Genomic DNA, 27,966 nt, shown 5'->3' on the forward strand with positions numbered 1-27,966 from the left:
CAACTCCGGCTTCCGCGGATGACCTGGTGCTGATCGGAGGATCTTGGAGCAATATGACCCACAACTCACTCCCGCTGGACGAGTTCTGTCAGAACACCGGCCTACACGACAGCTCCCTTCCCTAGGAAGTGTTGCAGCTACCATAATACCAGTCTCATAGATTATAATGAGCTTTAATAGAACAATCCAAAACATTTGCAATGAACAGATCGTGCATGGCAGACACTGGTTATGGACTGCATATTTATTATTTTATTGCATATTTTTAAATTTAATGAAGACAGACATTGATGGCCAGGTGGGTGTGGGAATGAAGGTGGACTAGAGGTAGATCTGTGCATCTTAGGATGAACCATCTCCAAAGCTGTTAGGTGGAGAAAAGAAATTAAAAAAGATATTAGAGCATTCTATAAGGAAAGTTACTGTGGGTTAAAATACTTATTTCTCACAAACAATATTGGGCAGTGAACACCATGTAAAATGTAGAAACATGAACACAATACTGTCAACAACCTCCTTGAAAGATACTACACAGCTGTCGCATTGAAATCAGATTGAACGTGCACTCAAAAAAATGAAATATGGCTGTTGTTGATCCAAAGAATGTAACTGTTCAAATTAAATAATGCTTTTATGTTTGTGCATTAAAACTAAAATAGTTGTGTTGACAGAATTAGAAAAAGTAATTTCTCAAATTTACACAACTCACTTAAGTTAAATGAACGAAATGCAGTTGTGTTAAACTGCAGTACCGCACTTTGATCAACACGCGTCGCTCATCTTTTAGCACTCGTTCTCCCATTTTGTGGGAATCAAACCATGCTCAAAAGGAGGATGCAATATCTATCTGGACAAACAGGTGAGTTATTTTACTTCATATATTTAATGAGCATATTGCAGGTAAAAATTTTTTTTTTCTAAATTAATATATAACCTTGTATGAAAATACCATATGAAAAGTTAATGCAGGATTTCAAATGTTTTAAAACGACATAAGGGCACAAATTTAGTAGATAAAGTGAACATTTCTTTGACTGCTCGTAAAAAACGCGTTTTTTTTTTTTTCAACATCACGTCATTTTACGTCACGACAGGGAGCCTCGGCAGCGCAGAGTAGGCTGGTATTCAGTAAGAGCGGTCGGGAATCAGTGTTTTCCATAGTTTTTGTATTTTAATTTATCACTGTCATGGTAAATTATTGTGTTTATGGATGTTGCAAAAACTCCGGCCTGTCAGGACATCGAGTCCACAGGTTTCCTAACAAGAAAAAGGCCGGTGCTGTCTTTCGTGCCTGTGTGCGGTTTGTGCAAGTGTTAGGGATGTCCCGATCCGATAATCAGTATTGGTATCGGCTCCGATACTGCCATTTTTGCTGGATCTGGTATCGGCCAGACGAGGCCGATCCAAATCCGATATTGTGCATTTACTATTCTGTTATTGTTAAGCCCCACAAAAGCATTATAAAGCACCATAAAGTTTTCGTGCACTATGTTCTGAAGCCATACTATAGTATAATGTGAGATAGAAATGAATATTTAAGTCATTAAATTCAAGTTCACGTAAACTCTTCCCTCCGCTGCGGCTGTCAGTCATTCTCCATTCAGCATTCAAACAGCGCGTCGCGTTCGGTTATGATAGTCAACACGATGAAACTCTCTCCAAGATGATTCAATGTTAATATTATTATAATTATACTTGATCTGTAGATAAAGGTCTATGGTTTCGCATAAAATGACTATCTTGCTGGACTTTATTGCTGTACCTTAACCCTCTGGGGACCAGAGTGTTTTTGGGGCCCTTTGGATGTTTTGACATGCACTGACATTTGTGCTTTTTTCAGTTATTTATAAACATGTTAATGGCAAAGGTGTAAATTCACTCTATATATCACAAACGGGGCTACCATAATATGTGAGCAACATGTATGTACATATTTGTTTTTTTTAAGAGAATAATGTTTATGCGTGGTTATTGAAAGAAATACAAATGAAAGTTGCTGAAATAAAACCACAAAACACATACTAAATATGTGTCCACAAGACTTTTGACTAATGGATGTTGTCGCTTCGAGTTCTGGCTTCAAAATGATGTGAAAATCACCCTGCCTGATCGTTCACATAACACAATAACATTCATTTATACTTTGTATGACAGTTTTTTGGTCAGAAGAGGTTTATGCGTGGGAGTGGTAATGGCCTATCAATATTAATGAGATTCAGACCAGGGGTGTGACAGACACTCTCCCAATGGCTAATGGCCCATCAAGTGAGGCAGCCTGAACAAAGAATGAGAGGAGATTCAAAGGTTTTCAATCTGTTTTATTGTAATTCCTCTATGTGGAGAAACTAAATGTTCTAAATTTGCTCTAAGCAAATCAAATGTGAGTAAAATAAATAAATAATCAGTCGGCTATAAACAAAGCAATTGTGAGCGATAAATAAACAAAACTAAAGGCAGGTATCTCACAGTAAATGCATATACCCCATTGATGCGGGCTCTAAGCAAATCAAATGTGAGTAAAATAAACAAAACTAAAGGCAGGTATCTCACAGTAAATGCTTATGCCCCATTGATGCGGGCTCTAAGCAAATCAAATGTGAGTAAAATAAACAAAACTAAAGGCAGGTATCTCACAGTAAATGCTTATGCCCCATTGATGCGGGCTCTAAGCAAATCAAATGTGAGTAAAATAAACAAAACTAAAGACAGGTATCTCACAGTAAATGCTTATGCCCCATTGATGCGGGCTCTAAGCAAATCAAATGTGAGTAAAATAACAAAAGTAAAGGCAGATCGCTATCCTCGCAGACCACGCCTGCTATGCTAGTGGGCTAAGGCTAGTAGCGGAAGTTCGGAAAGGTGGATTTAAGTAGTGAAATCAAAGCAATCCAATTGTTTTGAGAATACAGTTACATGTCTTGGTGCCATTTTTGAAAACAGTTCCTGTTCAACTGAAGACACAAGTGAACATTACATGCCTGGCATTTCCAAGGTGTGTCCTGCCTTTTACCAAGCTGTCCTTTGCAAAGCACACAGATCTTGCGACCAACTGTGCAAATGTTCGTTGCATCTGAGCTCAGCTCAGCGCCTGGAACCGGCACATGGTCACTACTGGTTTGTTTTGGTGCTACTTTCTGTGACACCACAGAGCTCTGCAATAAGCTGTTCCATGAACTGTTTATGGGTCATGTTACCACATAACTCTTTGTGGATAAGGAAAGCATTGGTGGCAGCAATGTCCAAGAAGTGTAGAAAGATCTTTCTGTACCACTTCATTGTTTTGTGTTGTGCAGTGTAGTACTGTAAGAGTTGATCGGACAGGTCAACACCACCCATATGTTTGTTGTAGGCAGTCACAGGTGCAGGACATGGAAATGTCATTGTCCTCCATGTATCTTGCGTTTTCACCCTCCTCTGCACAGTCTCACCAGTATAAGCAGACTGAATGGTGGAACAGACAGATACCTCACGTGTGTCCATCCACTTCACAAATACAAGAGGTCCATCCCGAATCCACCTGATGGATCCCCTGGCAGATTTTTTTGAGAGTGAATTAGTTGTATCACGTGGGCAGTCCTTCCTGTTGTCCCTGTAAGTACCACATGCACCAAACTTCATTGCAAACAAGTCTTTTAGGAGCTTTGGGCTTGTGTAAAAATTGTCCATGTACACATGGTACCCAGAGCCTAAAACTTTACAGTCTAAAAGAGATGTTACAGCATCATATGACAGTCCATGGCCTGTGGGAAAGTTGTTCTTTCCTGTGTACACAGAAAAGTCCAAAGTGTATCCATTTGAGGAGTCTGCAAGAACAAACAACTTGAAACCCCATCTGGTTGGCTTAGCTTTCATGTACTGTGTCATGCCTGTGTGTGCTTTGCATGCCACCATTCTTTCATCCACAGCTAAGTTTCTTCTAGGATGATAAATGGCTTTACAAGCATGACGGATAGTGTCCATGAGAGGTTTGACCCTGAAAAGACGGTCATGTTCAGGTGTGCCCCTCTTTCTGTCATTCTCCTTATCTGCATCTGGGTGACTCATGTGCACATTCCATGAAATGGTGCGGTATCTCTCTCTTGTCATGATTGTGGCAGGAAAAGGCAAAGAGAAAAGACTGTCTTGCCGCCAGTAGTCCTTGATGGAGCTCATCTTCACCATGGCCATGTAAAACACCAGCCCAATGTAGCGGTACATCTCACTGATGCTGACATCAGTCCATTTAAATTTGCGGCCCTTTTCAATTGCACCAGCAGCCTGAGCATTGGTGTTGTGGCACAGATTTGACACTGCATTCTCAGAAAAAAACACTTTGAAGAGACTCTGAGGAGTGTGTGTGTCAGCAGGTCTCAGTTGTGGTCCAGGTTCCTGTGCTGGCAGGAATCTCAGAGTCTGTGGAACCAGATCAATGTCAGTCTCTGTTTTCCATGACAGAGTGGACTGCTTGTTGCTTGTTTGAATGTTTGTCTTGGCCCTCTTTGCAACAGGTGTCTGATGATCACCATCATCTTTATAGCTGTAAAACAAACAAACAACTGTGAGCATGTTTATTACACAAAAAACTGTATTTCAATCACTAAAAGTAATATTGCCCAGACAAAACCGGAATATGTAAACAGAATTATACTAATATCTGAAAGAAAGGGAATACGTGTACTTACTTGTCATTTTCAATTGTTCTCAAAACTGAACGACACCGGTTGCGTGCCCTCCTCCCAGTGTGAGTTGCAGGTGAAGGTGAGAGTGATGCTACCACATTCCTATAAAAATAATAATATTAATAAAGGTTTAACAAAGTACTATGCCAGCACATGCATAACTGATGGACAATCAGCATGTTGATAAAAAAAAAAAAAAAAGCTTTTATATCAACATTACCAATCACTAATTGTAATATTAGCATGCATAACAACAACAACACAATTTTTGCAAAGCCACACAGGCACATATGCATATTGTATCGTCACTAAGTAGGCCTATATAAACAAAATTGAACTAACATCTGTAAAATAGTGGGTATATGTACTTACTCTTTCTGATTTCCGTCTGTGTTGTTGCGTGCCCTCCTAGTGCGAGTTCCAGTTGATGGTGAGAGTGAGCAAGCTACATTCCTTTCAAAAAAAGTTGAAAACTTATTATCATAATTTACAGAGTAGGCCTACTATTCCAGCACATGCATAACTGATAGGCATTAGCATGCTGATAAATAAAACATATGTAACATTATCAACCAACCTCCAAATATAAATAAATATATTATCACTAAGTAGCCTATATAAACAAAATTGAACTAACATCTGTAAAATAGTGGGTAAATATCTACTTACTCTTTCTGATTTTCGACTGTGTTGCGCGCCCTCCGAGTGGCAGGTGAAGGTAGTGATGCTGCAACTACATTCCTTTAAAAAAAGTTGAAAACTATTATTACATAAATATTTCAAAGTATAGTACCATTGGCCTATAGTATGAATAACTGATGTGAAAAATGGTAGACGCATGCTGTATATGCGTGTCAATGTGCCATTACCGGAGATAGCACTAACATTAAACATTAACACATTTGCGCACTTCATCAACCGGGCATATTTACACATTTCAGCACATTTACAACAGATATTTGCGAGGCAATGCAAGCACACGCTTAGTTGATGATAATGAGGCAGCATAAACACTATAGCCTAGTCAAAATATAATCTAAACATAGATAATATTTTTTAAATATCATTTTACATATCCTTCAGCATTTAGCCTATAGGCTAGACAATTTAAATGGAAGTAAAACCTGCCTATTAAGATATATTTTAAATTTCAATACTCTGAATAGGCTACTGGATGGCAAGTCTGGAAATAGTCCAACCAGTAAAATATGTCCATGTTTATATAAAATAGCTTGTCAACTAATGTAACTTCAACTAAAAGACTTACTCATCCGAAATTGTATCCATGGCTGGATCAAGTCGCTCTTCAAAATACAAACGCTCATCGTCGGAGTCCCGCTCTTCTTCTGAGGAAAATGTGAACTCTTCGTCACTGTCCAGGACGAGCTGAAGAGCTTCCGCGCCGGTGTATCGTGTCATCTTCCAAATGCGCAGGAAAGTGAGTGAATCTTATTATGAAACTTGCTGCTTTTAAGGCATTTGCCTGGGGGCGTTTCTATTTTGCATATGGCCTCAACACATTATCTTATGAATAGCGCGCTCTGCGAGTGGGTGTGAACAAATTAACGATAATGAGCTGAGACCGGAGAAACTGTACTTCTCTTTAGTTTTATACAGTTTACATTGCAGGAGAATATTTGTTTTAAATGTGAATTGTTTTATTTAAAAGTAGAAATTTAAAGCGTTCTTTAGAGGTATGTTTCATGTTTGTGTGATAAGTATTGGCTGAGTTTCCGTTAATTTTCCAGACATGTTTCAGAAAGATTTTTGCAGAGACAGAGTGAGCTGAAAGCGCACCCTGTTTATTTTATTTATTTAAAATAAAACACACGGTTTTGATGTTAATGTGAGTGTACACAAAAAAAGAAGACCCTCTATAGTTTATAATCATGTATTGATTTTATTTATATGACCATAAATGACGGAGTATTTTAAGTCTATGTTGCTGCTATGTGAAAAAAAAACAGCAAAACGCGCGGGCGCGTTTCTGGTCCCCAGAGGGTTAATCATGTTCCTTTCTACCGTGTGTCTAGATCACAACACTGGAGAGAGCACTATAATTGTTCTTAACGCGCACAGTAACTGAAATTTAAAACTGTTAAAAGAAAAGGCTCAAATAACTATTGCATAGATATATACTGTATAATACACTATGCATCGATATGTCTTTCCTTTGTGCTTTGAACTTTTCGATGCGGACTCAAAGAACTGCGCGCTGTGACTCAGTGTTGCTTCAAGCGCATCATTCTGCGCTCGGGATGCGCATAAGCGCTTTGTGCAGCACTGTATTGGAGTTTTTCATAATAATATCATAATACTTTTGCGCAATGAAAGATTATTAATAGCCTTTCGTGTTCTGTCCTATCTATCATATGTTGCTGCCTCATTAAGACAGCTGTGCTATACATTTAAAAAATGTCTTAATTTTATAGTAGACTAGGCTATATATAAAATAATTGATCTTTCTGATTTTTGTTGTCTTGTTATTCATGAATGTATTTTACAACAATACAAAGAGCCATGTGTAAAGTTTTACCAGACAATTTGTGCTATTTTCTCTTATTTGTTCACCACTAAATAAATGTTTTTTTGACTAAATGTTAAGATTTTATACAATTATTGTTTTTCTAGACTAAATTTTACTGAGTTATCCACTAATCTAGTTTATAATAGAATTTGTCATAGGTTATGATCATATTTTTTTTGATTTGTTGTTTTTTATTAAGTAGATTGCGTTTAAAGAATGATTATCAGTTCAACACAGAGTTATAGAAATTTGACTTGATTTTTTTTTTTAAATTGCGCTGGTATCGGATCGGTATCGGTCGATACTCTGAATTTTTGGTATCGGATCGGGTTCAGAAAAAATGGTATCGGGTCATCCCTAGCAGGTGTAGAGAAGGGATTTCTCTTCCGCATCGGCTTCGAAAAACACGGTTGTATGTAGCGTTCACTTCAGATCGGAGGAACACATGTATCAGGAATAAAAATATCTCTCTGTCTCTCGATGAGAAACCGCCAAGTTATATCACGTAACGTTAAAGTCCCTGTAAAGGCAATTTCAAAAAAAAATTCTAAACACATTATAAATGTTAGAAATGTATTGCTAAAACATATTACAAAGACTGTGAACTGTGAAGTACTGAATTGTGGAGTTAGACCGTTAAACAGTTTTTCACCATTGCTATTTTCCGGATTTTCTGGGCGGGGCTAAAACAGGGCTCGATGACGCACTGGAGCCCCTGAGCTCCTGGACACGCCCCTACTTGATGACGCACTGAGGCCACTGAGGCTGGCCGCTCCTAACAATATTATAGAGCACATTCACATCAGTTTGCCGCTCAATCGCGAGTTACTGTCAGTACTATTATTCGTAACACAGCCTACAGATTGCTAGCTACTAGCTATGCCTTCGTCACGGAAATGCGTACTACCTGGAAGCGATCACCGGATCACATACAAAACAGATCGGTGTCCTTGTTTAAATTTCCGAAAAACGATTACATCAAGAAGAAGTGGATTAATTTTGTGAAGAGCCACATTGATGGAGAGCTGAGGATCACCGCCAAAACCCGCCTCTGTAAGTGATCATTTTACACGGGATAGTTTTATAAACTTTCGTCGGAGATAACTGTCTGGGATTCACTGATAATCCGCTGTTACTGGTGAATGGGGCCGAACCGACTCCCGCCTCAGCCTTCATCCTCCCGTCGCGCCGACAACTGGTGCCATCATCGGCAGTGCGTGCCCACCGTGCGAGCATCCATTCCGGCTGTAGAGTTGAGTGTGGCGAGTCGACGGCAGCTTTCCCGCGAGTGGGCGTGGTTTCAGCGCAGCCAGTGGACACGCCCCCAGCGTTTGAGAGCAGAGATTACTGCTCATTTTTTCAAGATTTTGATAGCTTATTTTATGTACTTGCTGGCTTTTTTTATCATTCAAATTTGGCTGGGTGACTAATAACTAATTTTTCTGTGGTGTGACAAACTCAAAACACATACTTAATTTTGACTTTACAGGGACTTTAAGGAAAAGGATCTACCGCCAGCAGTCGATTTTGATATTCTAGGTATTATCAACTTCCCGGAATTTTGAGATCGCAATAGACATGAAGGACTATAATGCGTTAAGAGCTCGCTCAAGTACTGGGAGCTAAACCATTTTCAGATGGGGAAGTAAAATTCTCACAAAAATGACTCCAGAAGCCAATGTAGCGTATTTATAAGTATATTTTAAAGAAAATCTAGTTTCTACATTGTTTTTCTATACAATGACTCGTTGGGTCCTCTAACCTGCAATATGTCCTTTAATATTGCCCTTTAATAAATTAGAAAAGTCAATCGCTGTTTTTGTTGGTATTTTATTGAAGTAGCTTTATTCCTCAAGTGGTTCTGACCTTGTTGTTAGTGTTTTTTAGCTCTTTTGTGATCTTTTAAACTCGCTGGACTTTGATAAAATTTACCTGGACGAGGGCCCCTCAAACCTTGTGAAGGATACCTTAATGGTAAAGGTTACATGCATGGTAGGGATGGGCATTTTTCAAAAATATTGCATTCGAATATTCGGGCTCATAAAAATCGAATATTCGAATATTCATTTATTTAAATGACGTTTAATGAAAAAGACGTTATTTTTTAAGTTAAATTTTTTTTCAAGTTTTTGTCACCATTTCTGAACAAGCTTACAATTAGGCAATATACACAACAAGCTTACAATATATGTTAAAGTTTTCTTTTAGTTGAAAACATTAAACAGTAGGCCTATGTGTAAACAAAAAATATAAAAAACAAAAGCATGAATAAAAGCATGCTTAAGCAGCGCGAACGGGAAAAAAACGCCTAATAAAGCAGATTGCGCCAGATATCGTACAGAACGTACACAGACACACACACACACACACACGAGTCAGCATATGATTATCGTGTTTATATTGTTTCACGTTTTTATTGAAAAAACAATATCCACATGCAGGGGCGCCGCCAGCAATTTATGCTCGAGGGAGAAAAGGCGCTTTGCTGACAGACGCTTCAGAGACACAAAGATAACGGTGTTCTAAGTTTCTAACAGCACTTTGCGTTTTCTGTTCTTAAACCTGTCTCCCTCAACGAAACCTAAAGGAAGTATATGTCTCAAAATCATTTTGCTATAAGATAAGTTATCATTTCGGATCACGCGGGGTCCAGCTGCGCTTGCAGTCGTGAATGCAGTGATGGACAGCTACCTTTCCTCAGTCGACTGTTTGGATTTCATGTGATTTCTCATTGTGTTGATGATATTATAACTCAGATTAATTAATTAATTCGATCAAAAGTAATTCCATTTAGTAAGATCATTTTCAAGTAATTCCAAACTTCGCGAGGCAGACGACAACATTATGTGATCAAATACACACAACTTGTTAACACACTCCACAGCGCCACCCAGTGCATTTAATTATAACTGCGAGTTAGTGCTTGGGATTTATCATGGATTCACTGCATTTACGGCCAGCAAAGCAATGTAGTAAAATTCGAATAGTATTTTATTTTTCGAATAATAATTACAGATCGAATATTCGAAAATTCGAATATTCGTGCACATCCCTAATGCATGGTAAATTATTTACATTATTAAAAATTGTTGTGTTTCTCTAAAAACAACTCCCCCTTTCACCTCTGATCTGTTGTTAATTGTTTCTTTTTGTATTTGACTTTTAGGATGTTGAACATGATGAAGCCCTAACCTCGATACACAACACCACCCAAGGAATCTATGTGGTCAGACCAGTGTTCATTTCGTTGACGAATAATTTGTCATTTTCGTCAACGACATTTTTTCACAGACAAAAACAAGATGATACCTAAATAAAACCTAGTTTTGAATGACAAAAACTATGACGAAAATCTATTGACATTTTCGTCAATGAATAAAAACTAGACGAAAATGTTAGATAGTGACGATCTGGGAAGCGATCCAGTCAGAACTGATGTCCTACGTTTGTGCTAGATGCGCACATTTGTACTGTAACGTGCTGATCTACCCAGCGGTCTCATAAAACGTTAAAAAATGTGAACGTCTGGGAGAATGAGTAGAGCAGACATATAGATCTGAGTGCTGATGCAAAAAAAAGCTCTATTTCTGTGCGCACACATCCAACCTGAAGCATGCAGCCATGCACATAGACACCTATACAGCGCGCGAGGACTGCATTGAGCTCTCTTTCATTTCTGAAAGGACAAATACACACAACATTATGTCTAAATGTTCGTTTTGGAGAGTATTCATGTAAACTATGTTGGTTATGTCATAAACAGTTGTGAGTGCATCGGATGTGCATCAGTGCATTGGATTCGCATGTCATTGGACATGATCCGATGATGTCTTAAAGTGACAGTGGTAATAAACCTAATGCGGCCCGTGTCCTTAATATTGATCAAGCAACAAAAGAAAAATAGAAAAGCATTCACTGTTTGTTAATAGCTTTAATAAGGATTAATTATATTTAATTCATACAAATAAATATGTCTACTTGAAAGAATAAAGAATGTTGTATGCAAGTAGCTAGTTATAAAGAATGCATATATCATTAATTAAAAAGACGACTTTTTCACTTTAGGAAAAGTGGTTTTATTTATTTAAGATATTTTTTTAAGTCACAGTAGTTAAATCTGTATCTGTATTGCATGTTCAAACTTAAAAATCATTCATATTAATAGGTGAATAGTTGTTTTCTCCAGGAGTATATGGGTTTGGAAATTATGCTTGGTCTTATTCAATGTTCCCTCTAAGCTGCGCGCGTGCGGCCGCGCACTTCTAAAGCGGCGGCCGCGCAGAAAAGAATAAAATGCCACGCAGAGGACTGACACGAAATGTGTGGGGAAATTCCTTTGATTGTAGTTTAAGTGAGAAATAATTGCAGTGCTCTGATCAACCACCGTAGAGTGAAAACTGGTGAATGCAGTTTACAGGTTTCATAGAAAGAGAATGAGGTGAGCGCGTGTGATTGGCAGTGAGTCGTGTGTGCGGACCAAATATTTCAATACAAGAGGCAACAAGAAACGCATAGACGTGAAATAAAATCACATCATAATGTTTTAACGAAGAGTGGTTTGATTAAAGTGGTGGAAATAACGGTTGATGGACACAGAACGGTGACAATTACACACGCACCCGCAAGCAAACTCAAAATACATCATTAGTTTAAATAGATGTTTTTGTGTGTGTGGGAGTTTCAGGGATGGTTAGATTATAAAAGAGTTCACATTAGGGGTGCACGATATTGACAAAAAAGTGATATTGCGATATCGATAATGAATATTGCGATATCGATATTAATTTCGATATTTTTAAACTTATGTAAAAACTACAAAAGTTGATTAATAAATAAAACAAGTTCTTACAACATAAGGTTTATTTCAACTGACAGTCATATTGGACTGGTACAACATGAATAAATAAATAATAACCATGTCTACAGAACAGGACATGTTTTACTGGTTGTATCATATGTACACTACAGTGTAAAAAACAATAAATAAAGAGCAAGTCTACAGAACACACCTGGCCACTTTATGCGTTTTCTGTGATCGGATAGCTATCTGATCGTGAAAAGACCAGGTGTAAATGCCCACAGAAAATGCATGAAGTGGCCAGGTGTAACAGCCCCTTATTGGTGAAACAATGTAATCTATAAATGCGCTATTTTAAGCTGATTTACTCTATTTTGACCGCTATCGTAGACATCAGTGTTAATATTTCAACTCTAAACTTTTATCCCAGTACTTCTATGATAATTTGAATTATTGTATCACAGAAATAATGATACTGGTTGAAAAGGCTTTTAAATGCATTCAATCTCACGTCGCTTTAACGCGTCCACCTGAAAGGGATATTACGTCACTCAAAACTAAAAGATAACAACACATTTCATCCTCTGTTGGAATGAAAGTGGCTAACTTCTGTCAACCTCATCTATAAGCAAGGACAAAAATAAAACAATTTATTTTAATTCTCTACTAAGCAATACATTAAAACGTAGCAAAATTAATAACCACTCTAATCATGAGCACATTGTATTCCCTGTATCTAGCTCAGGAAAAATAAATAGATAAAATAAACTGAATCAATGTCACGTGACCTTAGGCTATATATACACGATGACCGTTATAATTTGTATCAGATGACCGTTATTATTTACTCAACCTACTGTACCCTCAACATTTTTATCAATTATCCCACATTAATAACCTGTAATTAGCAATTAACTGTATATATTTTGTATCCGTTCATTTGTTACACGTGTTTTACTACTGTTGTTTTATTCATTCATTATTAGCCGGCTTAAAGTTTGTTTGTCGTCAGTTCGTCAAGTTGTTGGTAAGTATGAATTAAGCAGCCTTTTGATATTTTGAAGTTTATTATAAAGAATTATTATACATTAATATAACACACAGACACAATAAACCACAAATACAAACCGGAAAAAATACCGGAAAAGATTAGAGTGCGTTTTTCCTTTGCTCGCAAAACAGCTGTGAGTGACGACAACACGGAGCGGGAAAGAAAAAGCTGCTCTGATTGGTTTAGATCAGGGCGTCCAAACTCGGTCCTGTAAAGCCGCTGTCCCGTAGAGTTTAGCTCCAACTTGCTTCAACACACCTAATAAAAGCTTGATAAGCTGGTTCAGGTGTTTAATTGGGGTTGGAGCTGATTTCTTCAGGACAGTGGCTCAACAGGAGCAAGATTGGACGACCCCGGTTAGACGATGAGAAAAGTTAACGTACAAATGTGAAGCGCTGTTCTACTTAACACTGGTTTCCGAAACCTCAGTGGACGTTATCGAGTGTAAAATCACTTCCATTTTGCACACTCAACGGCTGTCTGAAATTGCTAACTCGTTTCCCTTCACTCCTCCGAATTAACTATGAATTAAGTGATCCATACTGTACCATGCAGTGGAAAAGCACCATTAGTAGCCCAATGTAGGGACGATGTGTGCACGAGGGTGAGAACGGCCCGGATAACACTAGCGTGCACGGTAACACAAGCACTAAACATGATGGGCATTATGCAAAACACACTATTTGTTAACATGCACGATTAACACGTCGTGCTAAACACGATTAAGTTACCTTAAAGACGATGACACTCATCAACGTCTTCCGTCGTCGACTCGGACTCCTCTCCTCCTGATCCGGACTACGGAGGCGCGCGCGCACATGACAGAGTGACATAAGCAGCGAACAGCCAATCGCATGCCCTGAAACAGAGAATCGGAATTCACTTCTCGCGAGAGACTAAGCGCTGTTCAATACTCTCATCTGAAGATTTGATTGAAGAATATAAAATACATAAATGCATTTAGACAGCAAGAAGAAAATATCTTGCTATAACAAAAACATTTGTTTGTCTTATTTATACTCCACAATATAAACTAACTAAAGACTCAATTTACTTAATAAAAAAATGCAATAAAACGGCAAAATTGTATAACAAATTAATACACTTTTTTATTTTAAAATGCTATTTATTCCTGGGATGCAAAGCTGAATTTTCAGCATCATTACTCCAGTCTTCAGTGTCACATGATTCTTTTGGAAATCATTCTAATATGTTTTAATGCCCAAGTAACATTTCTTATTATCAAATGATTATCACCATCATCCCTGGAATAAATAACATTTTTAGATATTTACATAAAATAATTTTGTAAAAAAAAAATACAATTGTGTTTATTTTGATCAAATAAATGTAGCCTTTCTGAGCATAAGAGACTTATTTCAAAACCGATACATATCCTTACCAGTCTTAAACTTTTGTGCCTGTGTAGACTTTATATGCAAAAGCCTCTAAGGGGCGTCTGACCAATTCTTATAAAAAGAGCATTTTTATCAGACATTTCTTAGGTTCAGTAATTTCACTTTAATGGAGAGTTATAGGTCCTGACCTGTTAATTTACATTAAAAACATAGGAGCCTGCTAAAAATAAAAAAACTCACCTCCAGACGGAACTTAGAGGCATTTGCATCTGAAGTCTTCATTCTCTGAGTCCAATTGATGATGTTTTGAAGTGTATGTACATCAATTGTGTTAATGCAGATTAGTAACTAGTCTTGGTAGGCCAGTAAACAAACAACAAAAAAGGATTTGTTTCTGTTAAGGTCTTAAAACTATGGCTTGCAATGAACCATCCTATTGGACACTTAGAAGAAGAGCAAAGGACAAGGTGGATCAACAACTGCAGACAATGCAAACTACAACTTGGGGAAAGGAGTTGCATGGCTGCATGCACAGTGACAATACCTGTCAATGTCAAATTGACGATGAAGACACATTTATGGACTGTGTCTCTCAAATTGATGAGACTGAAGGTGTTCTTGAAGACAGTGAATCAGACACGGAGTCCGAATCTGATCCAACTTCCCTGGAAGACGATTTGGCAACTTGGGCAACTGAACAAAAAAATCACACACATGGCATTGAATTCATTACTAGATATACTGCGTCAGCACAGTTTAAATCTGCCAAAAGACTCAAGGACATTGCTGGGAACAATGCGTTTGAACCCTGAAATACAAGTCAAGGCTGGTGGCCAATATTACCATTTCGGATTGCTGAAATCCATTACAGAGCTGCTACATCAGAACGTCGACATTCTGAGCAACATTCACACGCTGGAGCTTCAGGTCAGCATAGATGGTTTGCCCCTCTTCAAGAGCTCAGCAACACAGTTCTGGCCCATTCTAGGAACACTGCAAAATATCAGACAAGAGGAACCAGTGACAATAGGCTTATTTTGTGGCACATGTAAACCTACCTCTCTAACTGAGTATCTTGAAGACTTCATCGCTGAAGTAAATGAATTGGCCAATGGATTCGACTTTGAAGGAGTGAAGTTAACTTTACATCTGTCATCAATGGTTTGCGACGCACCTGCTCGTGCATTCCTGAAAAATGTCAAAGGTCACACAGGCTATCATGGATGTGAAAAATGTACAGAGGATGGCGTGTACCTGGAAAACAGGATGACATTTCCAAGAAGTGACTTGCCTCGAAGAACCAATGAGAGCTTCAGAAACAAGTCCGATTCTGATCATCACCGAGGTATCTCACCCCTTGAAGAAACGTCCCTGGATATGGTCTCTGGCTTCCCCCTCGACTACATGCACCTTGTGTGCCTCGGAGTCATGAGACGGCTTCTCCACTTGTGGCTGAAGATGGGTCCTCTTACTTGTAGGCTGTCGGGTTTTCAAATAAACACATTATCAGAAAGGTTGGTGAATGCGCGAAGATATGTGCCCATGGAGTTTGCACGGAAACCAAGGGCACTGAAGGAAATTGATAGGTGGAAGGCAACAGAGTTCAGGCAGTTTTTACTGTATACGGGACCGGTCATGATGAAGGATCTCCTCAGCACAGAGGTGTACAAAAACTTCATGCTGCTTTTTGTGGGAATCTCCATCCTGTGCAACAACAGTTTCATTGAAGATTACTGTGATTATGCAAATGAAATGCTAGTTCTTTTTGTCACTCACTTTGGGCAACTGTACGGTTCACAGTTCTTGTCGTATAATGCACACTCCCTCGTACATCTTGCAGATGATGCAAAAAAGCATGGGGTTCTTGACAACTTCAGTGCTTTCAAGTATGAGAATCACCTGCACAAACTCAAAAGACTTCTGAGGAAACCAACATGCCCTCTGAGTCAAATAATAAAAAGATTCTCAGAGATGCAAAGAAGCTGCAAAACACCTCAGAAAACCAGGCCACATCTGCTCAAAAAACAGCATGCGAATGGTCCTCTCCCTGCATCCTTTCATGAGGCGACACAATATAAAGAGTTAAGGACAAGCCCTTACACTCTTAAACTAGACCAGGCAAACGGTCACGTCTACATCGGCGGCAAAGCTTCTAAGCTCCAGAACATTATTTCATTCAAGGATGAAGTTTATGTTGCCTACAGTACCTTCAACAACCAGGAATCTTTCTTTGACTATCCTCTAACATTTTCTACACTCGGCATCCATTTAGTTGGCGACCTCTCAACAACCGTTGAGTTCTGCAAGTTTGAGGAAATAGAGAACAAAATTTTTCTTGTCCCATATCAACATCATTTTGTTGCAATTCCTCTTCTACATACAAATTAATTCGTTATCAGTGCTTTTTGTTACATAGTTTATGCATTTGAATTACATAGTTGAACATTTTATCAGAGTAATTAAATAATATGGGTTTCAGGCTTAAAAAAAAAAAAAAAAAAAAAATGTACCTAATAGTGGAGTTTGAGGGAGAAGGTACAACTGGACCAATTGCCAAGTCATGGTACGCAGACGGCTACTCCTGGTGGCCTCCGTATAAAGACCTTGACAGGGTGTTGAAGAGCGTCAGAACCATGGAGGAACCACAGCCAGAGAAAGGGTGGACCCGTCACAGAACCAGAATCCTGCATGAGTCAGGTAAGAGTAAATTATACTGTAAATTAAACATGATCTAGCCCAGCATACCTGTATTTCATTGTTCAGAATCTTAAAAAAAAATTTTTATATACTGTAAAATGTGATCTCACATAGCTCTAATAAACAACATGTAAAAGTTCCAAAACTGTATTTTATTTGTCAGCATCTTTTCAAAATGTGGCCAAAAATTGGAAGAAGGCCAGCTACACATCTGACATAAATTCAGAACCTGAAATTGCCAGAAAAAGGATTCCCAAGTAAGTAACAAGACAAAATAAATGGTTTAACACATGAAAATCCAATAATTAAGGTATTTTTGATGAAATCTCTGAGCTTTCTGACCATTCAGCATATTTGCGTAGCTTTGACTTTATACAGTGAAGAGCATCCAATTGTACTTTTTCTTTGTTTCCCTAGAAAGAAAACATGCTCTGATAACATCTACTCATCAGATGATGAGGCACCAGAACCACCACCCCTTAAAAAAAGAAAAACTGCAGGCAAAGAAAGTGTTCCTCCAGCACCGAAACCTCCAGCACTTCCAAAACGCACCAAAAAAAAAGGTAACGGAAAATAACTTTAAAAAATGAATGTTAAAGGTGCATTGCGCAACATTTAATGTTAAAATACCCGTTTTTCTAACCCATACATGCTTAAACAATTGCATGATGGGCTGAATGAGCTCTTCTCTGATCACTGCGATTGCCTCTATAATCCTGTACAGTAAAATAAATAAGAGGGATTCGGGACGGAATTTGAGACTGGGCGTGACGTCATACGCGTTCACGCTCAGCTGGCTATGTCTGGCAGGTTTGTGTATTCGCCGCCATTCTCCGTATCAGCAAAGATAACTCGAGCGACAAAACTTTATTCAACTTTCGACAAAAGTAGAAGATGGATTCAAAGAGACCGGCTTGTAGTTCATCCAAATGCAGTTTCGCTTGTTGCCAGAGGGGGCATAGTTCTGCAAAAACTCAGAAATTTGCGCAATGCACATTTAATGAAATGAATGCTATGAATAACAATACACTTTCCATGTCGACTCAACCAAAGGTAAAAAAAATATATATACGATTCTGCAGAGGGTGTGTGGGGGTAGGGGGGTTAAAATTACGATTTTGACCTGAGATTTGGAGCCAAAACACAGGGGGGTTAGAAAGATAGCAGCATCGTTATTTTATTTTTACAGAGAGATTGGTAGTCTATTAGTAAAAATCTGTTGACTTCAGCAATCTTTGCTGCACGTGTCAATGGTGACAGTTCCAAAAAAAATCATCCATGACATTCAATATTATACTATTTTTTTATTTTCTGAAATTTGGTTGATTTGATGATTGATGAAATAAGTAAGATTAAAAGTGCATAACAGCCAGATTACAATAAACGAAATGTCCTTATTATTAGGTCCTGTTGTGCAAACTGAGGTTTTCCAGAGCAAAGCTGTAAACCCTTTAAGCAACTGTAAGTCTTAAGTTTCTCTTTTATTTTTTTTACATTTTTTATCCAAATCTACAATGATTACTCAAAGATACAACTATATCAGCGGTTCTTCATCCTGTTCCTTGGAACTATGTAATTGTTGAAACATGCAGCTGCACAAATATATCAAAATGAACATTGCTAATGACCAAATAAACTGTCAACAGTATTTGTCAATCAGCAACAAAGGGAAACGGAAGAGGAACAGCAGACCTGGTGTGAGAGTCTCCCCAGCTTTCAAGGTACATTATTAGTTTTATCTGGCTGTTGGGTATGCTCAAATGAAAATGCTTTTTTGAAGTTTGTAAGTTATGGGGTAATGCCCTGTCGCAATTACACATGTTACAAGTGCAACCGACCCACTCCACCTTTCTCAGCTCCAGTGTGTGTGTCTGAGGCAGAGCGTTACGGAGACGGCTGGAGTGTTGATCCACCGAACACACAAGGTACAAGAGCATAATCAGCGATGAGTAAATCAGAAACACATTCACAGAATTTAAATGCAATATAAAACTGAATAACATCATATTTTTGTTCAATCCATAGAGCACACATTTTCTGTCCTGAGAACATCAGGGGACAACCAAAGAAGAACACGGAGTAAGATTACTGCACATAAATTCACTTAAGTAAATTTTACAATTTGACACCCCTCACCCAAATAGAGTCAGTTAACAGATCACAGTTCAGATTGCAATTGAAATGCACTTTAAAATAGCTGCAAAATGATTTTTGGACAAATGTAGCCAGACTCAAGGCACTGGGAAGACTCAACATTATCCACCCTTGTTAAGATAGATGCTGAAATGAATGTGTCCCGCTGAGTGTGAAGCAGGCCTTAGTGTGTTATTTTGCAAATTTAACAAGTGAATCTTACCTACTCCACCTTCCTCAGCTCCAGTGGGCGTCTCTCAGGCAGAGCATCATGGAGCCGGCTGGGGTGTTGATCCACCGAACACACTAGGTAAAAGAGCATTAATTACAATAAGTAGGAGGAAACAAGACCGGCTTGTAAAAAACGGCTGGTAGGGACTACACAAGCTCCCTCCCCTAAAAATGACATAAACCCTGACCCCGGGAACACACAGTCCATGTTGAGAATAGGAAGAGTTGTTGTAGTAGAGCACATTTGTGAGTCTGCTCAAGCTGTCGCATTCGTCTTTTCACATGCAATACAGTACGTAACACAAATGCAAAAGCATGTCACTCTGTAGGCATCTCACAACAGTTCCCACACAACCAATTTATAGATTATCATGACAGAATATGCTAATTGAAGATAGTTAACTCCACATCGGCAACAAACTCATCAACTGACCATTCCGAAAAATCCTGTTGGCTCTACATGCTGTCACTTCTTTTTGAATCTCTCCATCATTGTCCAAAACATTGTCAGTGTTTTATTATTTTCTGATATTTAAATTAACTACACATTTACACATTTTAGCGTGTGTTAAATTATGTTGGTAACAAGTGAATCTTACCTACTCCACCTTCCTCAGCTCCAGTGGGCGTCTCTCAGGCAGAGCATCATGGAGCCGGCTGGGGTGTTGAACCACCGAACACACTAGGTAAAAGAGCATTAATTACAATAGAAAAGGGAGAAAAAAATCTTATTCACAGCACAGCACAAAATCTAAAACTGTTCATGATCTTTTCCACTCCATAGAGCACACATTCTCTGTCCTGAGACCCTCAGGTGATTGTGACCACCAAGGAAGATCACAGAGTAAGATAAGAAATAATGAAAAATAAATAAAAACAACAAATAACTGACAGTGTCAGACACAGGCTGCGTTTACACTTGGCATTAACATGCTTTCACAGTGATCCGATCAAGCAGATTGGATCATTAGCCAATCAGGACATGGCACATTTACATTTGTTCACATTAAGTGGCCACTGTATCTGGATAACTGATTGGATTTCTAAAGTGTTGTCAATTTTTTGTTGGCCATATGAGTGTAAAATTAATTTGAAGGAATCTTACACTGGTTCAAACTAAGCTTCTGTACTGTATGTTTGATTTATGTTGTGTTTGGGACAAAGCTTTTAATGAAGAGCATTTTTTTTTGTAATTAGGCTCTCTAAGTATATCAAATTTTGGATTTAGATTTATCGTCCAATATATCGTTATCAGCTTTCAGATATAAAGAATTAATGGTTATTGGTTTCGGACAAAATTTTCATATCAAGCCTATTTTGGAGAGCAACTACTCCTAGTCACCCCCTGTCATTTCAAAGATTTGTACAATAGAGAGCATGTCAAGTAGAAACGCCTCATCCATTTTGGGAGGTGCGTGTGCAATCAGCAGTGAGGAGCCAGGCAAAAGTATAAACATTATACTTGTTTCAAACGGATTTGACAGAATCAAGTGACTTCTGCAGCAGACTCAGGCTGCAGGGGGTGCCAGGAATAGTCACACTCAAATTTGGAAATATTAGAACTGTACTCAAAAGAGCACTGATGTACTGATTGGAGATTGTTGTTAATGCCAGTGTAATAATGATTAAATAAACCATACTGTTCTTATAAGAAGTGAACAAAAATCAGTTTTATGCTTTTCGGTTTTATATTTCAGTGTGTGTTAACTTGTGTTGGTAACAAGTGAATCTTACCTACTCCACCTTCCTCAGCTCCAGTGGGCGTCTCTCAGGTAGAGCATCATGGAGCCGGCTGGGGTGTTGATCCACCGAACACACAAGGTAAAAGAGCATTAATTAGACATGAGGAAATCAAACACATTCACAACATTAAAAGACAATCTAATATATATATATATATATATATATATATATATATATATATATATATATATATATATATATATATATATATATATATATATATATACACACACACATACATATAATTACATTATCTGTTCAAACAATAGTGCAAACCTTTTCTGTCCTGAGACCTTCAGGGAACCATCAAGGAATAGAGGAGAGTATGTTTCCTACAAATTATATTTTTACATATATTGTTTTATGCTGTTATGAAAATCATCAGCAGCATTTAAGTGTTTTTTTTACCAAAATCCAGTCTTGAGTATTGTACCACGCAAGTCATTTATCGATTTAAATGATCTTCTGTATTGCAGCTAGGGCAATTCTGGAAACACTAGAAAAAATGGACATGAAGATCAACCACCTGACTTCACTTGTCCAGTCTCTAGTGGGAAACAGGCGCATTCTACCGCAGATGCGGAATGACGAAGAGGATGACGTCTTTCCACTCGCATCTATTGAAGACCTAGACCGGCTGGAACAAAGTTTAGTTGACAGGGGGTTTATGCAGAGAATGGTAAGAATCAACTGAATTTTTAACCTACAACTACTAATGAAATGTACTGTGCATGTTTACATGCTTGTCAAAAGTCTGAAATTATCAAGATTTTGTAAAAAAAAAAAAAAAAAAAAAAATTAATTAAAGAAGTGTCTTCTGCTCAGCAAGGCTGCAATTTATTTGATCATAAATACAGTGAAAACAGTAACAGTTAAATATGATTAAACCTTTCCATTTTAATATATTGTCAAATGTATTTTTTTCTGATCAAAACTAAATTTTCAGCATCATTAGTCCAGTGTTACATTATATTCTAATATTCTGTTTTTCTCATTGGTTAATAGCCATTGTTATTGGTGCTCAATTATTGATAATGGTTCTTATTATTATCAATGTTAAAATAGTTGTTGCTGCTTCATATTTTTGAGGAAACAGTTATCCTGTTTTTAGGATTATTTGATGAACAGAAAGTTCAAATGAAAGTTCAAATGAAAAAATTTTTAACATTGCTGATTAAAATGGTTACTTACCCTAAATTTTTGAATGGTAGTTTATCACAGTTTCCACAAAACTATGAAGCAGCACAACTGTTTTCACCATTGCTAATCAGAAAGGTTTATTGAGCAAATCAGCATATTACAATGATTTCTGAAGGATCAAGTGCTGCTGAAAATTCAGCTTTGCAAAGCAGGAATTGCTTTTCAAAATAGAAAACAGTTCTTATAAATAATATCAGAATATTACTGTTTTACTACGTTTTTGAATCAAGTCAATGAACAGACTTTCAAAAACATTACAAAATAAGAATTATTCCAAACTTTTGACGGATACAAATAAAAGTACAGAAGAGGTCCCTCTATATGCTAAAATATGACTTAAAATGTACCTGTTGAAGGTGAGCAGATTATCCATCAGTGGCGGGCCAACAATGAAAAAGACCGTGTGGAGAATCTGCTTCAAGGTCTTCACCACTAACGTCGCCCGGGAGCTGAACTGGTGCGGGAGAGGAGACAAGCGGGGGATAAAGTCATCGAACACCGGCTCACTCTTAATAGGCAAGTTCAAATGTTGATATGCATTCGATTTGATGGCGGGAAGTTAGTCAGTCAGGTACGTTACAAGTACTTGTTAACATGTTCATATGAGGTAATAATCAAACATGTGGTAATACCAACAGCAACGTGCCGTTTGCAAAAATAGTTAGCAAATATAGCTTGTTAAGAACTTAAATGAGGTTTAAACGTTCAGTTAAATAAGTCTTGGCCAACCACAGAAACGTACACGAAACAACGTGCTCACTATAGTTACCTAACAGGTGATTTCAATCAACATAACGTAATTTCAAAGTTATTAGGCCTACATAACCGATCACAAACGCAATTAGTATAAAACTTTTAATTTAAAGCCAATCTTTCCTCACAACTCGTCAGGACACATGCACGCAGCATCAGACCATCAGCAGTTTTACGTAGACTCACTCAGGAAGAGCTTGACGCATCTGAACTCTCTGCATGTTTGATATTTGACCAATTTATTCGGATAATTTTTTTTAAAAAGTTTTTTATTTTATTTTTTTATGCAGCTTCAGCCATGAGGAATCCCGTCCTGTTGTCTCCAACGGAAGCAGAGGCAGAGAAATACATCAAAGATTTCCTACGCTTGGCCCCAGGGAGGGTGTAATTTATGTTTTTCATATTTGTGAATTAGAGTGTATTGTTTTATTAGAATTGCCTATATGTTAATATGGCGTTCTGTTAATGTGGCCTTTTATAATTAATTAAAAGTGGTAATGAATATGATTAATTGTAAATATGTTGCCTATTAGTAATAAATGTATTTCTAAAAACGACAGCAAATGCGTGTTTTATTCTAGGTTCAGGAAAGACTGCATGTTACTTCACGTGCACAAAACAACTTGTAATAACTAACAGGACTTAGGTAAAGTTGGTTTTATATTCGCATATTCGCACATTCGCGGACTTCCGCGTTCAATAACTCGTGAACTAAACGTTGTTGCTACACACAACGCATATCACAGATAACTACAGATAAAACACTAGAAGCTACAACATAAATTTCCTCAAAACGATCTTACCTTCGCACTGGACAAAATACATTGATCTCTATGAGCAGGCTGCTAAGAAGGGACCATCTGCAAAGTGCAAACCCGAAGGAAAATTCGTTTTGAGGAGATTAAAATATTAAAACAATGTTATTTGTGTAGTAACAATATTCAGCTTACGAGATATTGAACGCGGAACTCCGCAAATATGCGAAGCGAATATAAAAAGCAACTGTACCCAAGTTGCAGACTTGATCATGTAGGACCTTCAGGACCACATAGTACGTGGACAGCACCATGAACATAGTCAAGTTATTTTTTTTAAAATCAACCAGGGTGAAAATAGTTTCAGGTTTGATATTTGCTGAGTATTCACCTAGATCACGACTGCTTTAGTGTACCTTTGTGTAGGCTATTGTACATACAGTACGCAAAAATGTTTTAAAACTTACAGTAATTCTTCACCAAAGACATTTTTTTCATATTCCAAAGGTTGTAGTATGTTCCTACTGACCAGACTGACTTACTGCTGCTACAGGTGGAATTTTGACAGTACCTCCCTTACTGTATGTACTGAAGGGTTGGGGTCAGAATCCCCTGTCTCTTCAATTTAATTATATATCCTTTTATATCCTTTTGAATGATTACTTTATTCTTATTAAAAAATCAACAATCGAGTATGTATCCTAATCAATTCTTTATTCATTTTCTTTTAGGTGCATTCCAGTGTGTGCCCTTGGGTTGTGTTCACATGCAAGCCTTTTGATGATAGTTGTCTTGGGATTCAGAGAGCGGCGAGAGAGAGAGAGACATGCATACATTCAGTCTTTTACAGCCAATTGGTCAAACACAAAATCTTGAACTGTCATTATTTCTAGAAGAGCCCTTAGGACTTTTCCATATAAAAGTCTTTGTCCCTTTGTCCTCTTTTTCTGGACCTTTCCATCATCGCTGTATCTTCTGTATCTCGTCCGCAACACAGACGGTATGGCATTTTTCTCCTTTCTTTTGCAAAGCTCTTTCTAATAAATTTTCAATTCCTCTCTACTCTGCCACCATCATCTGCTTAATAAATGCTTGCAACATTCAGTCTGGTATGTTTTTCTTTATAAACCATTTTCATAATAAAAATATTTATAAAACAAGTTACAGTGTTTTCCTTAATAAACCAGCTTCATAATAAAAATCTTTATAAAAACAAGTTGTTTTTCTTAATAAACTATTTTCTGGTTACAATGATTATTAATACAAGTGTTTTACAGTAAACACTTTCTTAATAAATTGTTTAACAACTACTTATGATACCTTTCATTATAAAAGCACTTTTTATTGGTTGCAATTGTGGCTTACTAACCCATAAATACTTCATATACCAAAAGCCATGATTAGAATAGAATAATTGCATATTTCATAACAATATCCACATATCTTGTCTTAGTTGACTTGTATAAGTTTGAAGGTCAATTTATACATAATTTCACCTTATTTTCATTAAGTGAACATCTCATGTGTATTTCTTTAGCGAGTGGAGTAAAGGGGTATAATATTATCGTTCCTGCTTTCCTGGAGTGAAATGTTTTATCAGCCTGTTAAGGTAGACTGCTGTTCTGATAATGAGCTCAGGCCTTCTTCAGCCTCGAAGAGAACTGTTGTTTGTCAGTGTTCTGTGTGTGTGTGTGCGTTTGATATTCTTTGGAGGTTCTGAACTTTGTGATATACAACATTCTCGTACCCTGGAAGAAGGTCACCATAGACTTGAATCTCGGAAATGGACGACAAATATTCTGATTATTGGCTATATACCCACTTATCTATCAAAAATGTATTATTGTTTAGACTATATGTTGTCTTAGCCAATCAGAAGTAAATGATTATGTAATGCATGTCCTTGTAAAATGTATAATTGTGTGAGATTTTTGTGTAAGGTAGAGTTGGCTTGGGACCTCCTCGTGACTTTGACACTGGTTCTACTAATTTAACTGCAAACTATTCTTCAGTAAAATTTTACTTATTTGATTAAATTTCACGACTCCTGGTCTTCTTTCATCATATCTGATCCTAGGTCTTACAACTGTACCACCCCCCCAACCCACCATCTCCCCCCCGCCCCCCCCCCCCCCCCCCCCCCCCAACAGGACAATAATCAAATCATTTTTTCCTGTTCCAAAGGCTGTAGTGCTTTCCTACTAATCAGACTGACTTACTACGGGTGAAATTTTGACAATAACTCCTTTACTGTACGTACAATAAACTAATGAGTTCAAGAAAAAAAATACTGTAATTCCCCTAAAGTATTTTGTCCCGTTCCAAAGGCTGTAGTGCTTTCCCAGTGACCACACTGACTTACTACGGGTGAAATTTGGACAATAACTCCCTTACTGTACGTACAATAAACTAATAAGTTGAAGAAAAAATTACTGTAATTCCCCTAAAGTATTTTTTCTTGTTTCAAAGGCTGTAGTGCTTTCCTAGTTATCAGACTGACTTACTACAGGTGAAATTTTGACAATAACTCCCTTACTGTACGTACAATAAACTAAAATGTTTATGAAAAAATTACTGTAATTCCCCTAAAGTATTTTTTCCCGTTCCAAAGGCTGTAGTGCTTTCCTACTGATCAGACTGACTTACTACAGCTGAAATTTTGACAATAACTCCCTTACTGTACGTACAATAAACTAAAATGTTTATGAAAAAATTACTGTAATTCCCCTAAAGTATTTTTTCCCGTTCCAAAGGCTGTAGTGCTTTCCTAGTGACCACACTGACTTACTACAGGTGAAATTTTGACAATAACTCCCTTACTGTACGTACAATAAACTAATAAGTTCAAGAAAAAATTACTGTAATTCCCCTAAAGTATTTTTCCCGTTCCAAGGGCTGTAGTGCTTTCCTACTGATCAGACTGACTTACTACAGGTGAAATTTTGACAATAACTCCCTTACTGTACTTACAATAAACTAAACTGTTTATGAAACAATTACTGTAATTCCCCTAAAGTATTTTTTCCCGTTCCAAGGGCTGTAGTGCTTTCCTACTGATCAGACTGACTTACTACAGGTGAAATTTTGACAATAACTCCCTTACTGTACGTACAATAAACTAAAATGTTTATGAAAAAATTACTGTAATTCCCCTAAAGTATTTTTTCCCGTTCCAAAGGCTGTAGTGCTTTCCTAGTGACCACACTGACTTACTACAGGTGAAATTTCCACAATAACTCCTTTACTGTACGTACAATAAACTAATAAGTTCAAGAAAAAATTACTGTAATTACCCTAAAGTATTTTTTCCCGTTCCAAAGGCTGTAGTGCTTTCCTAGTGACCACACTGACTTACTACAGGTGAAATTTTGACAATTACTCCCTAACTGAATATACTATTATCAAAAAGGTTTATGAAAAAATTACTGTAATTCACTGTAAGTATTTTTTAGTGTTCCAAAGGGTGTAGTGCTTTCCTAGTGACCACACTGACTTACTACAGGTGAAATTTTGACAATTACTCCCTAACTGAATATACTATTATCAAAAAGGTTTATGAAAAAATTACTGTAATTCACTGTAAGTATTTTTTAGTGTTCCAAAGGGTGTATTGCTTTCCTAGTGACCACACTGACTTACTACAGGTGACATTTTGGCAATACCTCCCATACTGTACGTACAATTATCAAATGTTAATTTAAAAAAAATTACTGTAATTTCCCTAAATCATTCTTTTCATGTTTCAAAGGGTGTAGTACTTTTCTAGTGACCAGACTGACTTAATACACATGAAATTTTGACATTACATACTAATATAATACTGTAATTCACTAAAAGGGGTTTTGTTTGTTTAAGGTTGTAGAATATTAATAGGGGCTAAATTATTAATAACAGCAGTGAATGAACCTGTTGGCATTGGTGCAGCAAATCTGACAGATAATGTACAGCAAGATCAAGAAGGCATTCAAGATACTGTACAGTGCAGAATTTTATGACCAACATGTAATTTTTGCTTCTTGTACAGCAGGAATAAAGGGTCTGATTGCAGGAGTCCGAGTCCGG

General features: G+C 37.4%; 1 protein-coding gene and 2 long non-coding RNA genes across 8 annotated transcripts in view; 1 reads left to right on the top strand and 2 right to left on the bottom strand.

Moving 5' to 3' along the window:
* The window catches only part of LOC130076385 (papilin-like), a 248,654-nt gene that overhangs the window by 57,176 nt on the left and 163,512 nt on the right, over positions 1-27,966 (bottom strand). The gene's annotated exons all lie outside the window — the stretch shown is intronic.
* On the bottom strand, positions 15,005-21,679 carry LOC130076404 (uncharacterized). 6 transcript variants are annotated; one of them, XR_008805640.1, is made up of 7 exons: positions 21,473-21,679; positions 21,188-21,245; positions 20,053-20,110; positions 19,446-19,503; positions 16,903-17,076; positions 15,236-16,692; positions 15,005-15,085 (listed from the first exon to the last, which is right to left on the bottom strand). It is a non-coding gene; the product is annotated as an uncharacterized LOC130076404 (long non-coding RNA). The 6 variants fall into 6 exon arrangements; XR_008805641.1 differs by lacking the exons at positions 21,188-21,245; positions 21,473-21,679 and having other exon boundaries at positions 15,236-16,096; positions 16,169-16,692; positions 20,053-20,176; XR_008805642.1 differs by lacking the exons at positions 21,188-21,245; positions 21,473-21,679 and having other exon boundaries at positions 15,236-15,376; positions 15,451-16,692; positions 20,053-20,176.
* On the top strand, positions 18,060-19,611 carry LOC130076406 (uncharacterized). Its single transcript, XR_008805644.1, has 5 exons — positions 18,060-18,142; positions 18,494-18,550; positions 18,736-18,810; positions 18,946-19,168; positions 19,464-19,611. It is a non-coding gene; the product is annotated as an uncharacterized LOC130076406 (long non-coding RNA).

This window comes from Rhinichthys klamathensis, unplaced genomic scaffold (genome assembly GCF_029890125.1).
Source record: "Rhinichthys klamathensis goyatoka isolate OS25496 unplaced genomic scaffold, OSU_Roscu_1.1 h1tg000645l_1, whole genome shotgun sequence".
NCBI classification, from domain to species: domain Eukaryota; kingdom Metazoa; phylum Chordata; class Actinopteri; order Cypriniformes; family Leuciscidae; genus Rhinichthys; species Rhinichthys klamathensis.